At 34.7% G+C, this 12807-nt stretch overlaps 2 pseudogenes; both read left to right on the top strand.

The window, feature by feature from the left end:
• Positions 1-1526: 1526 nt before the first annotated feature.
• LOC131395140 (olfactory receptor 4A47-like) lies at positions 1527-2454 on the top strand (annotated as a pseudogene).
• Positions 2455-11184: 8730 nt separating this feature from the next.
• Positions 11185-12103, top strand: LOC131395141 (olfactory receptor 4A47-like; annotated as a pseudogene).
• Positions 12104-12807: the final 704 nt, after the last annotated feature.

Below are 12807 nucleotides of genomic sequence, written 5' to 3'. Positions count from 1 at the left end.
ATGGAGATCCTAGTAAATAATCTACTATGCAAATAAAAACAATCTTCTAAATAATCAGAAACCTACTTGGAGATAATGGACAGAGAGCCAAGTGAAAAAAATATATATCCTCCAGTCATAATGCAGCTTTGTGTCCTCTGCTGTCACACTGGATGGAAGAAGAATTCCAGGTCCCTGTGTGTGAGTTAAAAAGTCTTTCTTCAGATTGTGAACAAGTCTCCACAAGGTAAGAGTAACAGTAAACAGTGTCAACCAGGCTTCCCAATTGTGTGAATTTCTTCCATATGTAAGAAATTAAATTGCTTTGAAATAAATCAAACTTAGAGTCCAATTCTAGTTTTATCACTCAAAAATGTGTGACCTTGGGAAAATTAGTTAGAGGTTCTGAGCATCAGTTTCTTCAACTATGAAAAGGAGATTACAGTTCTTGTTTCTGTAAATGTCAAATATGATACATTGAATTGTGAGTGTGTGATTGGGATCCACTGTAGGAGTATTGAGGAGTGGAGTGGTATAATCACAATAAGATTTATAAAGGACCATCTGTGATGCTTCAGGGGAAGAAATTGTTGGAGGGAGGAATGAATATGGAGAATCATGGCAGTAGGCCATGGAAGAAAACCAGAGTTTGGAAATGATCAAATTTGTGACATATTGGAAAGTAGAGTCAGTAAGAATTGTTAAAGGTATCAGTAAGTAATATGAGAGCAAGAAAGGAGTGATGGACACTGACATTTGTTGTCTGACCAATTACATGGAAGGTGGTACCATTTAATGAGATGGGCAACATCTATGCTTATTGTGGAAAGTTGAAAACTTAGTTTTATAATACTAAATTGGCGTCCAATTAGAGATGTCTAAAATTGGAGATGTTGCATATACACGTTTGAGAATTAGGGGAGAGATAGTAGCTGGAGACACAAAATTAAGTGCTTCAGAATTTATTGGTCACAGAAAAGTGAATTATCCACCTAAAGACCCTAAGAAAGCAGTCTCAGTGAGATCTGATACAACCTAGGAGAGTACTTTCCATTCATAATTTGATCTAGTCACTTTGAATATGTAAATTACCTTGAGTATTACACTTTTCTGACTTTATGAATGGTGCACCTTTTCATAGAATTCCATCCCATTTTCCCATCTTCTCTGGTTCTTTCACTTTTCCTTTAAAACTCAGCTAAAACATTGCTTCTCTGGGAAGCCTTCTCAGATTCCATTTTGATTGGCATATTCCTACACTGTGACCCTTAGCAATGTGTGACTATTTTTATAATTTTATTATTTTATTTAGCCTAGAATTGACTGATCCTTCATGTATTAAATCACTGAGGGTAGGCAACTATGTCTTATTGAACTTGGTAATCACAGTGTGTATGACACATTTGACACAAACAGATACTCTGTACACATTCTAGTAATTGAATGAATAAATAAAATATTAAACTTATAGTACATTTAAAAGTTTTCCCCCTTGCTTTGTAGGTAAAGTGCTTCTAATATCTGAAGTCAGCACCTATAAAGGTTAGATGGAACCAAGGAACAATGTGACTTAACTTTATCCGCTTGGGCCTCACACAGAATCCAAAGGAGCAGAAAGCCCTTTTTCTTAGGTTCTTGCTGTTCTACGTTTTGACCATTGTGGGCAACATGCTCATTGTTGTGACTGTAACTTTCAGTAAGACCCTGAAATCCCCCATGTACTTTTTTCTTTCAAACCTATCGTTTATGGATGTCATTTATTCCTCTTCCATTACACCCAGATTGATTTCAGACTTGTTCTTTGGGGCAAATACCATATCCTTCCAGTCTTGTATGACTCAGCTCTTTACAGAGCACTTTTCTGGTGGATCAGAGGTCTTTCTTCTGTTGGTGATGGCCTATGACCGCTATGTGGCCATCTGTAAGCCCTTTCATTATTTCGTTATCATGAGGCAACGGGTGTGTATCGTGCTGCTAGTAGTGTGTAGGATTGAAGGTTTCATGCACTCAATAATTCAACTTTCCACTATTTATGGGATCCCGTTCTGTGGCCCCAATGCCATTGATCATTTTTTCTGTAACATGTATCCCTTATTGAAACTCATCTGTACTGACACCTATGTCATTGGTCTCTTAGTGGTGGCCGATGGAGGACTGATCTGCACTGAGTTTCTGCTCTTACTCATTTCTTATGGTGTCATCTTGCGCTCTCTAAAGAACCTTAGTCAGGAAGGGAGGTGGAAAGCCCTCCAGACCTGTGGTCCCCACATCACTGTGGTTGTCTTCTTCTTTGTTCCCTGTATTTTCATGTATGTGAGACCTGCTAAGACCTTCCCTATTGACAAACCATTGAGCATGTTTTATACAGTCGTAACCCCCATGCTGAACCCACTAATCTACACTCTGAGAAATTCAGAGATGACAAATGCTATGAAGAAGCTCTGGAGAAGAAATGTCATATCTTGTAATAAATAAGTGTATCATCCACCATGAAGAGAGTCATTTGACATTAGGGTCCATTTCCTTGAAATGCAGAAGTCTTCTTAAATCTGATGCTTTCTTTTCTTCAGATAATTTATGATAGTTATAATTTAGGAATGGATTATGTGGTTGTGCCATTAATTTCTGTTTCTCTCTTTGCTAGAATATAAGGTCTATAAGGTCTTGTTTATCACTTCACATAGAAAGCTGTAATGCCTATATAGCAATGAGTCAATAATATGTAGTGAATTAGTGAGGAAATTTTTATATAGCTACACCAATTTTTAATCAGCTTATGTGTTTCTCCTTTTTTACCTTTTTCTGAGACAATATTATTTTTATTAATATACTTGTCATTTAAGTTTATTATTATTATAGTGTTAAAATATTTAATGCTGTATAGATTGTCTTCTCTAAGAAATTTAAGTGGTTTTATATCCTACATTTTTAGTGTAATTCTTCTACTTTCTTAAAGAAAAATTGAACTGTAATCTTTAATAACAAGTAGTATAAATAAAAATCATACAAAATGGGATAATGTGTAGAATAAATTTCCTATTTCTGTCTCAGTTTAGTCTCCAGTTCTTTTCCACAGATGCAGTCACTTAATTTGTTTCTTAAAATTCAGCAGGTAATAATCTTTGCAAATGCAAGTATATTTAAATATATTTGTGTGTTTTTTCTGTCATTGTAAATGGTTGCTTTTACTATGCAGCATCTTGAAGATATTTTCATACCATTCCGTATAGATCTAACTCTTAGCTTTTCTCATACTGTATAATACTGCCTTATAGATATACATTAAACTGAATATATCCATTCCTCTTCATGTTATTCCTCATCTTTTCTTTTTTTTTTAGTGAGGAAGGTTAGCCCTGATTTACAACTGTTGCCAATCTTCCTCTTTTTGCTGAGGAAGATTGACCCTGGGCTAACAGCCATGCCCATCTTCCTCCACTTTATATGTGGGACACCTGCCACAGCATGGCTTCATTAGTGGTGCATAGGTCCACGCCCGGGATCCGAACCTGTGAACGCTGGGCCGCTGAAGCGGAGTGCTGGAATTTAACCACTACACCACTGTGCCGGCCCCTCCTCATCTTTTTTTATGCCAAATAATTTTGCAATAATTATATGTTTTTTAATATGTGCAAGTTTGTGTTCCTAGAAGTGAAACTGTCACACATGTATTTGAATTAATGGTCAGGTAGTATATATATATAAAATGTTGGTATTCGTAGTAATTGCCATACTGCCATCCTTGATGTTGTACTAACTGCTGCATTCCTGCCCACCATCTAGAATACTTTTGTCCACATTCTCAACAATTAGTACCTCATAAATATTTATGGCATATTATATCTGACTAAAGTTATTTTATTTTAATTTTTTATACTTTAATCAATATCTTTTTGATCATTGAGTTTGAGTATCTTTTCACGTTTAATATAAATTGTATTTCTTTTTCTGTGAACAGTCTATTAATATCTTTGACGTATTTTATTCAATTGTTGATCATTTGCATACTGATTTTTATGAGTTAATTTAATACTAAAAATGATTACTTTTCTATTGTGTGTATAATTATTTTTTCTGGCTTGTGGCATTGTTTTGACATTTTTCTATTATGTAGAATGCTTTGGCATGTAAAATTTTTTTCTTTACATTTTGTATGTAACTTTTTTTTGGTTTTTGTATCATGCTTAAAAAAAATTTCCTGAGCCAGCACCAATGGCCTAGTGGTTAAGTTTGGCGTCTTCTGCTTCGGTGGCGTGGGTTTGGTTCCCAGGCGTGAATTTACACTGCTCAGCTGTCAGTGGCCATGCTGTGGCGGTGGCTCACATACAAAAAGAGGAAAAATGGCAGCAGACATAAGCTCAGGAGAAATGTTCCTCAGCAGAAAAAAAAAGACTTTCCCCACCTCCCTTGTACCAAAATATTAGAGTATTATTTAGCATTTAATTATAAAGCATTTTGTGGCTTTTATCTTGTTTTCAAACTTTTGATCCATCTGGAATTTATTTTGATATAGGAGTTAAATAGGGATTGCATTTTAGTTGTTTTTTCTAAATCTTAGCTCTTTTTTTATAGTTGTATAATTATCTGTTTGCCATTGGTTGGAAATTCAGACTACTGTATTCTAAGGTACCATATTATTTGGATCCAATTCAGGATTCTATTCTATTTCATTGATCTTTATTCATGTACCACATGAAACACTACATAATTGCTTTGATATATAACACATTTTGATTTGTGATTGGACTTCCAGTCCTTCATAACTATTCTTTTTCAGCATTATGTCTACTCTTGTATATGTATGTTTAAAAATTAATTTTAAAATAAAATAATAAACTTAAATTTAAACAAGAAAATAATAAAAGTTTAAAACTAAAGTAAGTTTACAATTAAGTTAAAAATAGTTTAAAATAGTTTAGTCACAAAACAGAGTTCAGTTATTATTTTCAATAAGATTCAATTTAACGAGATTAATTTAGGAAGAGTTATATCTTTGGAGTATTGAGAATTGTTATCCATGAAGAGATCTTTTCATTTAACAATGTATCTTTTATACTTTCGGGCAGTGCTTCCATTTCCTGCCGGTGTTACTTATCCCTTACAGATAGCTGCCGTTCTTCAACAGTGACCCTTACCATGCTAGCTGCCACTTTAGCTGTAGGAAAAAAACACCTTTTCCAAGAAGTACATGACCAAAGTCTTTGCTAAGCATCTTTTGGTGCTGCTGAGATCATAATGCTCATGGTGGTTGTTGGTGACCACCATGTGGCCATCTGCAAACCCCTGTGCTATGAAATCATCATGAGCGACAGGGATGTGGCTTCCTCTCTTGAGTGGCATGTTCCAGAGGGTTTCCCCTTACAACCATTCAGATCTTTTCACACTCTGACTGCCTGTCTGTGGCTCCAATGTCGTAGACCATTCATGTGTGACTTAAAGCCTTTGATGAACCTCGTCTACATGGACACTCATAACCTTGGTCTCTTGTTACTGCCAACAGTGGGTTCAACTGCTGTTAATTGTTTTCCTCTTGATGGTCTCCTGTATGGCCAGCTTGTGCTCCCTCAGGGCCTATAGCTTGGAGGGGGTTGCAATGCCCTGTCCACCAGTGTCTCTCACATCGCTGGGGTCATTTTAGTCTTTGTGCCTGTATGTTTGTATATTTGCACCCAATCACAACCTTCTCCATTGGTAAAGCCATGGCTGTGTTTATACCATGATAACTTCCTATTTAACTTTGTAAACAAACACACTCAGAAATTTACAGGTGAAAATGCTTTGAGGAAGTTCTAGAGTAATAAAGTGACTTTGAAAAATAATCATAACAATATAAAATAATGTCATCCTTCAAATAGAGAAGAGGAAAGAAAATAATTTCTATAGTTCAGAACAAAATCAACCTTATTTGTCAAAAGTATGTTGATTTTGAAATATAGGCACTCTGAGGAAAGGTTCAGGCACAAAATTATTTATCATTATTTGTAAAAATATCCTATTTAGATTTATGTATTGCCCAATTTGTTTTCAAACTTTAATGTACTATCAAAATTAGCTAGGGATCTTGTAAAATGCAGATTCTCAGGACACAGCAATAAAGATTTTAATTTAGTAGTATTGTTGATGGATTGACATATATAGCTTCTAAACAAATTTCCCAGGTGTAGTGTATGTGACTCCAATGATACTTTGAACTGTTGTACTATATTTTTTGTTCACGTCATGAGCCTGTTAATGAAGTCACCTTGGTTTTTAATTTTTTTTAAATTGTGTTAAAATATACATAACAAGGGATGGCCCTATGGCACAGCGGTTAAGTGTGCGTGCTCCCCCGCTGGCAGCCCTGGTTCGGATCCCAGGTGTGCACCAATGCACCGCTTGTCAGGCCATGCTGTGGCAGCATCCCACATAAAGTAGAGGAAGATAGGCACGGATGTTAGCCCAGGGCCAGTCTTCCTCAGCAAAAAGAGGAGGATTAGCATGGATGTTAGCTCAGGGCTGATCTTCCTCACACACACACACAAAATATATATATATACATAACAAAATTTACAATTTTAACCATTTGTAAATGTTCAGTTCAGTGTCATTGTTAATTCACACTGTTATGCGAACATCACCACCATCCATCTCCAGAACTTTTTCTTCTTCCCAAACTGAATCTCCACACCCATTAAACAATTCCCTACTCCACCTCTATGAGCCCCAGGCAACCCACATTCTACTTTCTGTCTATGAATTTGACTACTTTAAGTACCTCATGTAAATGAAATCACACAATCTTTGTCCTTTTGTGACTGCTTTACTTCACTTGGGATGATGTATTATAGGTTAAACTCGGTTTTAGTATGTGTCAGGATTGCCTTCCTTTTCAGGGCTGAATACTATTCCAGTGTATGCATTTGTCTTATTTTGTTTATACTTTTTTCTGTCAGTAGACACTTGGATTGCCTCTACTTTCTGGTTGTTGTGAAGAATACTGCCATGGAAATGGGTGTAGAAATAGCAGGGTGTTTGAGTTACTGCTTTCCATTATTTTGGATATATAACCAAAAGTAGAACTGCTGAATCATGTGATAATTCTTTGTTTAATTTTTTGAGGAACAATCATAACATTTCCCTAACAGCTACATCATTTTACATTCCCACCAGCAATGCACAATTGTTCCAATTTCTCCATATTCTCTCCTATATGTTAGTTTTTGTTTTTCATTTTTTATAACTGCTACCCTAATGGGTGTGAAGTGGTATTTAATTATGGTTTTAAATTGCATTTCCCTAATGATTAGGGATGTTGAGTATCTTTTCATGTCCTTACTGGCCATTCATGTACCTTCTATAGAGAAATGTCTACTCAAATTCTCTGCTCATTTTTAATCAGTTATTTGTTTTTTGTGGTTGAGGTGTAGAAGTTCTGTATATATTCTGCATATTAATATCTCATCAAATATATCACCTGTGAATCTCTTCTCCCATTCTGTGAGTGTCCCTTTCACTCTATTATAGTCATTTGATGCGGAAAATTTCAAAATTTTGATAAAGTAAAATTAATCTATTTTTTTCTTTCGTTGCCTTTCTTTGGTGTCATACTCAAGAAATTATTGCCAAATAGAATGTTATTAAGCTATTGTTCTATAGAATTTTATAGTTTTAACTAGTATGTTAGCTCTTTGATCCATTTTGAGTTAATTTTTTGTATAAGGTATAAGATAATGGTTAAATTTCATTCCTTTGATTGTGGATATCCATTTTCACAACACCATTTGTTGAACAGGCTATCCTTTCCCCATTGAATGCTCTTGGCACCCTTGTCAAAAATCATTTGAAAGCATGGGCAAAAGTTTATTTCTAGGCTCTCTATTCCATTAGTCTATCTGTCTGGCTCCATGCCAACACCACACTGTTTTGATTACCATAGCTTTGTAATAAGTTTTAGAATCAGGAAGTGTGAGACCTACAAATTTGTTCTTCATTTTCAAGATTCTTTTGGCTATTTGGTGTCCCTTGAGATTACGTATGAATTTTAGGACGGATTTTTCTATTTCTACAAAAAATGCATTTGGGATTTAACAGGGATTGCGTTGAATCTGTAGATCACTTTAGGTAGTATTGACATCTTAATGACATTAAATCTTCTAGTCCAGGAATGTCTTTCCACTTATTTCTGTTACTTTCAGTAACATCTTAGAGTTTTCAATGAACAAGCCTTTTGCCTCTTTGGTTAAATTTATTCTTAAGCATTTTATTCCTTTTGATGCTATTGTAAATGAAATTGTTTTCTTAATTTCCTCTTTGGTTTACTCAAGATACTATAGGAATTCAACATAATTTCATGATAAAAAGCTCTCAAAAAGTTGGGTATAGAAGGAACACACCTCAACGTGACTAAAGGCCACATAGGACACAGCCTCAGCTAACACCATAGTCAACAGTGGAAGGCTGAGAGCTTTCCCACTAAAATCAGGAACAAGACAAGCGTGCCCACTTGCACCACTCCTTTTCAACATGGGGCTGCAAGAAACATTCCTGTGCAACTTTCAGTTTTCTACATATAGATCGTGTCATCTCTGAGGTGAAATAATTTTACTTAATTTTTATTTAATATTACTACATGCAACAGTGCTTCCAATGGTAGCAACTTCCTATCCTTTGGATCTCAGCTTCAATATCACCATTTAAGAAAGGCCTTCTCTGATAAACTTATCTGTAGTAGAATTCTTCTTCTTATTTTCTGTCACGTACCCTGTCTACTCTCATATAAGCACTGAATAAGACAATAATTACTTTATTAATATGTTCCCTTATTTACCATTTGAATCTATTCTAAGAATATATCATTGCAGGAAGGATCTTTTACCTGATTTTTTTCCCATCTTATTAATTGCTGTATCCTCACTCATAGTACAGTTCCTGGCACAAAATAGGTGTTCTTAATTTTTAAAAAAATAACAAAAAATTTGATAGGCACATAATTAGTTATTTCATCTATTTTTGATAAAATGTTTAACATATCTTCAAGACAAAATAAATTGAGTATTAAATAAAAGGAAAGAAATACTTATGGAAAGTGAGGAACTATTTGATAAATTAATCTTCACTGGAGCAAAATGACTGGGCTGATATTTTATTCTTGTCTGGCAACAGTTTCATAACTGTTCTAAAGCTGTTTATTTCTCCATGGTACATTTTTATGATCCTAATTCTGTGATTTGGCCTAGTAGTATCTTTCCATATACATGTTCTTTTAAATTTTGTAGCAAATCCTAGTGAATTTAATTAAGCTAGATATGTTCTTAAATATATTTCAATTCCAAGACTCAATGATAAATGTGTTTAGAAGTGACAAAATGTTGAGTCATATTTGCCCCTGTTGGGAAGAAGATGCTATCCTCTTAAGAAATGATATAAATTTTCAGGAGGTCCTTGGTTAGGTTTAAAGCATGACGTGAAAAAAAAGCACAAGAATGTCTCTCAAAATCTCAAGTCAAGTAGTCTGGCCATAACAACATGATAGAATCAAAATGAATAAATTACTGAACGGTATTTTTCTATTTGGAAGTTAGTAGGAAAGCAGTTACTCCATAAAAATTTCCCTGGGAAATGGCTGGTTGCTATCTTCTTGTGTAAACAAAATATTTGCTTGCTTTTTTGATAAATTATTCTAATATGATAAAATTTTGTTTTTCTGTGTGTACTATGGAATTCCTATTAAATAATCTACAGTGCAAATAAAAATGATCTTGGGAATAATCAGAAGACTTCACAGAGAAAATGGACAGACAGCAGAATGAAGGAAAATATATCCTCAAGTAATAATGAAGCTTTTTGTCCTCTGTTTTCATAATGGATTAAGGCAGAATTCCAGGTCCCTTTGAGTGAGTCTTCAGATTGTAAATAAGCCTCCACAATGTAAGACTAACTGTAAATAGTGGAAACCGGCCTCCATAACTGTGTGAATGTCTACATTCTTTAAGAAATTAAATCAGTTTGAAATAAATCAAACGTAGATTGCAAGTCTAGTTTTATCCCTTAAAAAATGTATGACCTTGGGGAAATTAATTATATTTTCTGAGCCTCTGTTTTTTCAACTATGAAATGAGGATTCCTGCTACTGTAAATATTAAATGTGATAGATTCAATTATGAATGCGTAATTGGAATCCATCGTAGGACTTTTGAGCAGTGAAGTGATATAATCATAACAAGATTTAAAAATGACCATTTGGGCTGCTTCAGGGGAAGAAATTGTGGGGGCTGGAATGAAATTGAAGAAACTTGGCAGAAGGCTATTGTAGTGGGCCAGGAAGGAAATGGGGATCGGGAAATAGTCAAATTTGTGATATATTAGAAAGTAGAATAGACAGGACTAGTTAAAGGTATCAATAAGAAATCTGAGAGCAATAAAGGAGTGACAGACACTGTGAGATTTATTGTCTGAACAATTGCATGAAAGGTGACCATTTAATGAGATGAGGAACACCTATGTTTATTGTGGAAAATTAAAAACTTAGTTTTATAAATACTAAATTGATATCCAAATGACGATATCCAAAATTGGATAGCTTTCATAGACATGTTTAAAAATTAGGGGAAAGACAGGAGCTGGAGACACAAAATTGAATTACTTCAGCATTTGTTCACAGAAAAGTGGAACATCCTCCTAAATTCCCTAAAAAGAGGTCTGAATGAGGTCTGAGAAAATCCAGGACAGTGATTTTCCATTAATAATTTGATGTACTCACTTTGCATATGTAAATTACCTTCAGTGTGTCTCAGGTATTACACTTTTGTGACTTTATAAATGCTACACCTTTTCATAGATTCCCTTCCCATCTGCTCTTGTTCTTTCACTTTTTCTTTAAAATCAGCTGAAGCATTGCTTTCTCTGGAAAGCCTTCTCTGATTCCAGTTTGATTGACATCTTCCTACACTGTAACCCTTAGCAAGGTGTGAATATTTTTTGTGATGGCACTTATTATATTGCCCTGGAATTCACTGATCCCTCATTATGTATCACATCACTGAGGGTAGTGAAGGATGTTTCATTCAAGTTGGTAATCAAAATGTCACACAAGTAGATATTCTGTACACGTTCTTTTAATTGAATGAATAAATAAAAGATTAAACTTGTAATGCATTTAAAAGTGTTCCCCCTTGTTTTGTAGGTAAAGTGCTTCTAATATCTGAAGTCAGCACCTATAAAGACTGGATGGAAACACAGAAAAATGTGACTTACTTTGTCCTCTTGGGCCTCACACAGAATCCAAAGGAGCAGAAAGTCTTTTTTGTTATGTTTTTGCTCTTTTACATTTTGACCATGGTGAACAACCTGCTCATTGTTGTGACTATAACTTTCAGTAAGACCCTGGACACCCCCATGTACTTTTTTCTTGATAGCTTATCATTTATGGATGTCATGTATTCCTCTTCCATTTCTCCTACATTGATTTCAGACTTGTTCTTTGGGGAATATACCATATCCTTCCAGTCTTGTATGACCCAGCTCTTTACAGAGCATTTTTCTGCTGGATCAGAGGTCTTTCTTCTGTTGGTGATGGCCTATGACCACTACGTGGCCATCTGTAAGCCCTTGCATTATTTGCTTATCATGAGGCAATGAGTGTGTGTTGTGCTGCTAGTAGTGTGTTGGATTGGAGGTTTCCTGCACTCAGTTATTCAACTTTCCACTATTTATGGGCTCCCGTTCTGTGGTCCCAATGGCATTGATCACTTTATGTGTGACATGTACCCCTTATTGAAACTCATCTGTACTGACACCTACGTCTTTGGCATGTTAGTGGCGGCCAGTGGGAGGACTGATCTGCACTATTGTGTTTCTGCTCTTACCCATCTCTTACAATGTCATCTTGCATTCTCTAAAGATCTTTTGGCAAAAAGGGAGGGGGAAAGCCCTCCAGACCTATAGTTCCCACATCACCATGGTTGTCTTCTTCTTTGTTTCCTGTATTTTTCATGTATGTGAGACCTGCTAAGATCTTCCCCACTGACAAATCATGGAGTGTGTTTTACACAGTCATGACCCTCCTGCAAAACCATTAATCTATACTCTGAGAAATTGAGAGATGACAAATGCTATGAAGAAGCACTGCAGAAAAAAAGTCATATAAAGTAGAAAGTAAGTGCGTCATCCATCATGAACAAAGTATCTTAGCATAAGGGCCATCATCTCCTTTGAGAGTGAAAGTCTTAAATCTGATGCAAACTTTCTTTTACTCCAAAGGATTTACAATAATTATCTTTGGAAGATGAACTATATTTTTGTCCTATTAAGAACAATTTCTCTGGTAGAATGTAAGTTCTATAGTGTCTTGTTTATTATATAGAAAGTTGAAATGCATGTATAGTAGGGAGTCAACTTATAATATCTAATGAATTAGTCAATGAAATTTTTATAGAGTTATCCTAATTTTGATTAATTTCTGAATATGTTTTTATTATTTTCTTTTTCTTTCTTAGTTTTATTTTTAGTCAGAATCTTGTCTTTTGTCTTCATTCTTTTTATGGCATTAGTTAAAATATTTAATGTATTATAGAGTGTTTTCTTTTTTCAATTTCATTTGCATTACATATGGAATTTTTAGTGGAATATTTTACTTTTAAAAATAAATAATTGAAAGTATAATAGAGAATAATAAATATTAAAAACAGAATCCGTATAAAATGGTAATAGTGTAGAATAACCTTCTACGCATCCCTCATCAGTCTCCCAATTCTTCCAGATGCAGTCACTGTTATGTAAGATTCTTCAAATAATATTTGCAAATATAAGCAGATTTTTGTATATGTGTTTGTGTTTATGTCTCTTTGTATA

The sequence above is a fragment of the Diceros bicornis genome, chromosome 31, assembly GCF_020826845.1.
Source record: "Diceros bicornis minor isolate mBicDic1 chromosome 31, mDicBic1.mat.cur, whole genome shotgun sequence".
Classification (NCBI taxonomy): domain Eukaryota; kingdom Metazoa; phylum Chordata; class Mammalia; order Perissodactyla; family Rhinocerotidae; genus Diceros; species Diceros bicornis.
The sequence above is the reverse complement of the archived record's forward strand: the minus strand, read 5'-3'. Positions and strand labels throughout refer to the sequence as shown.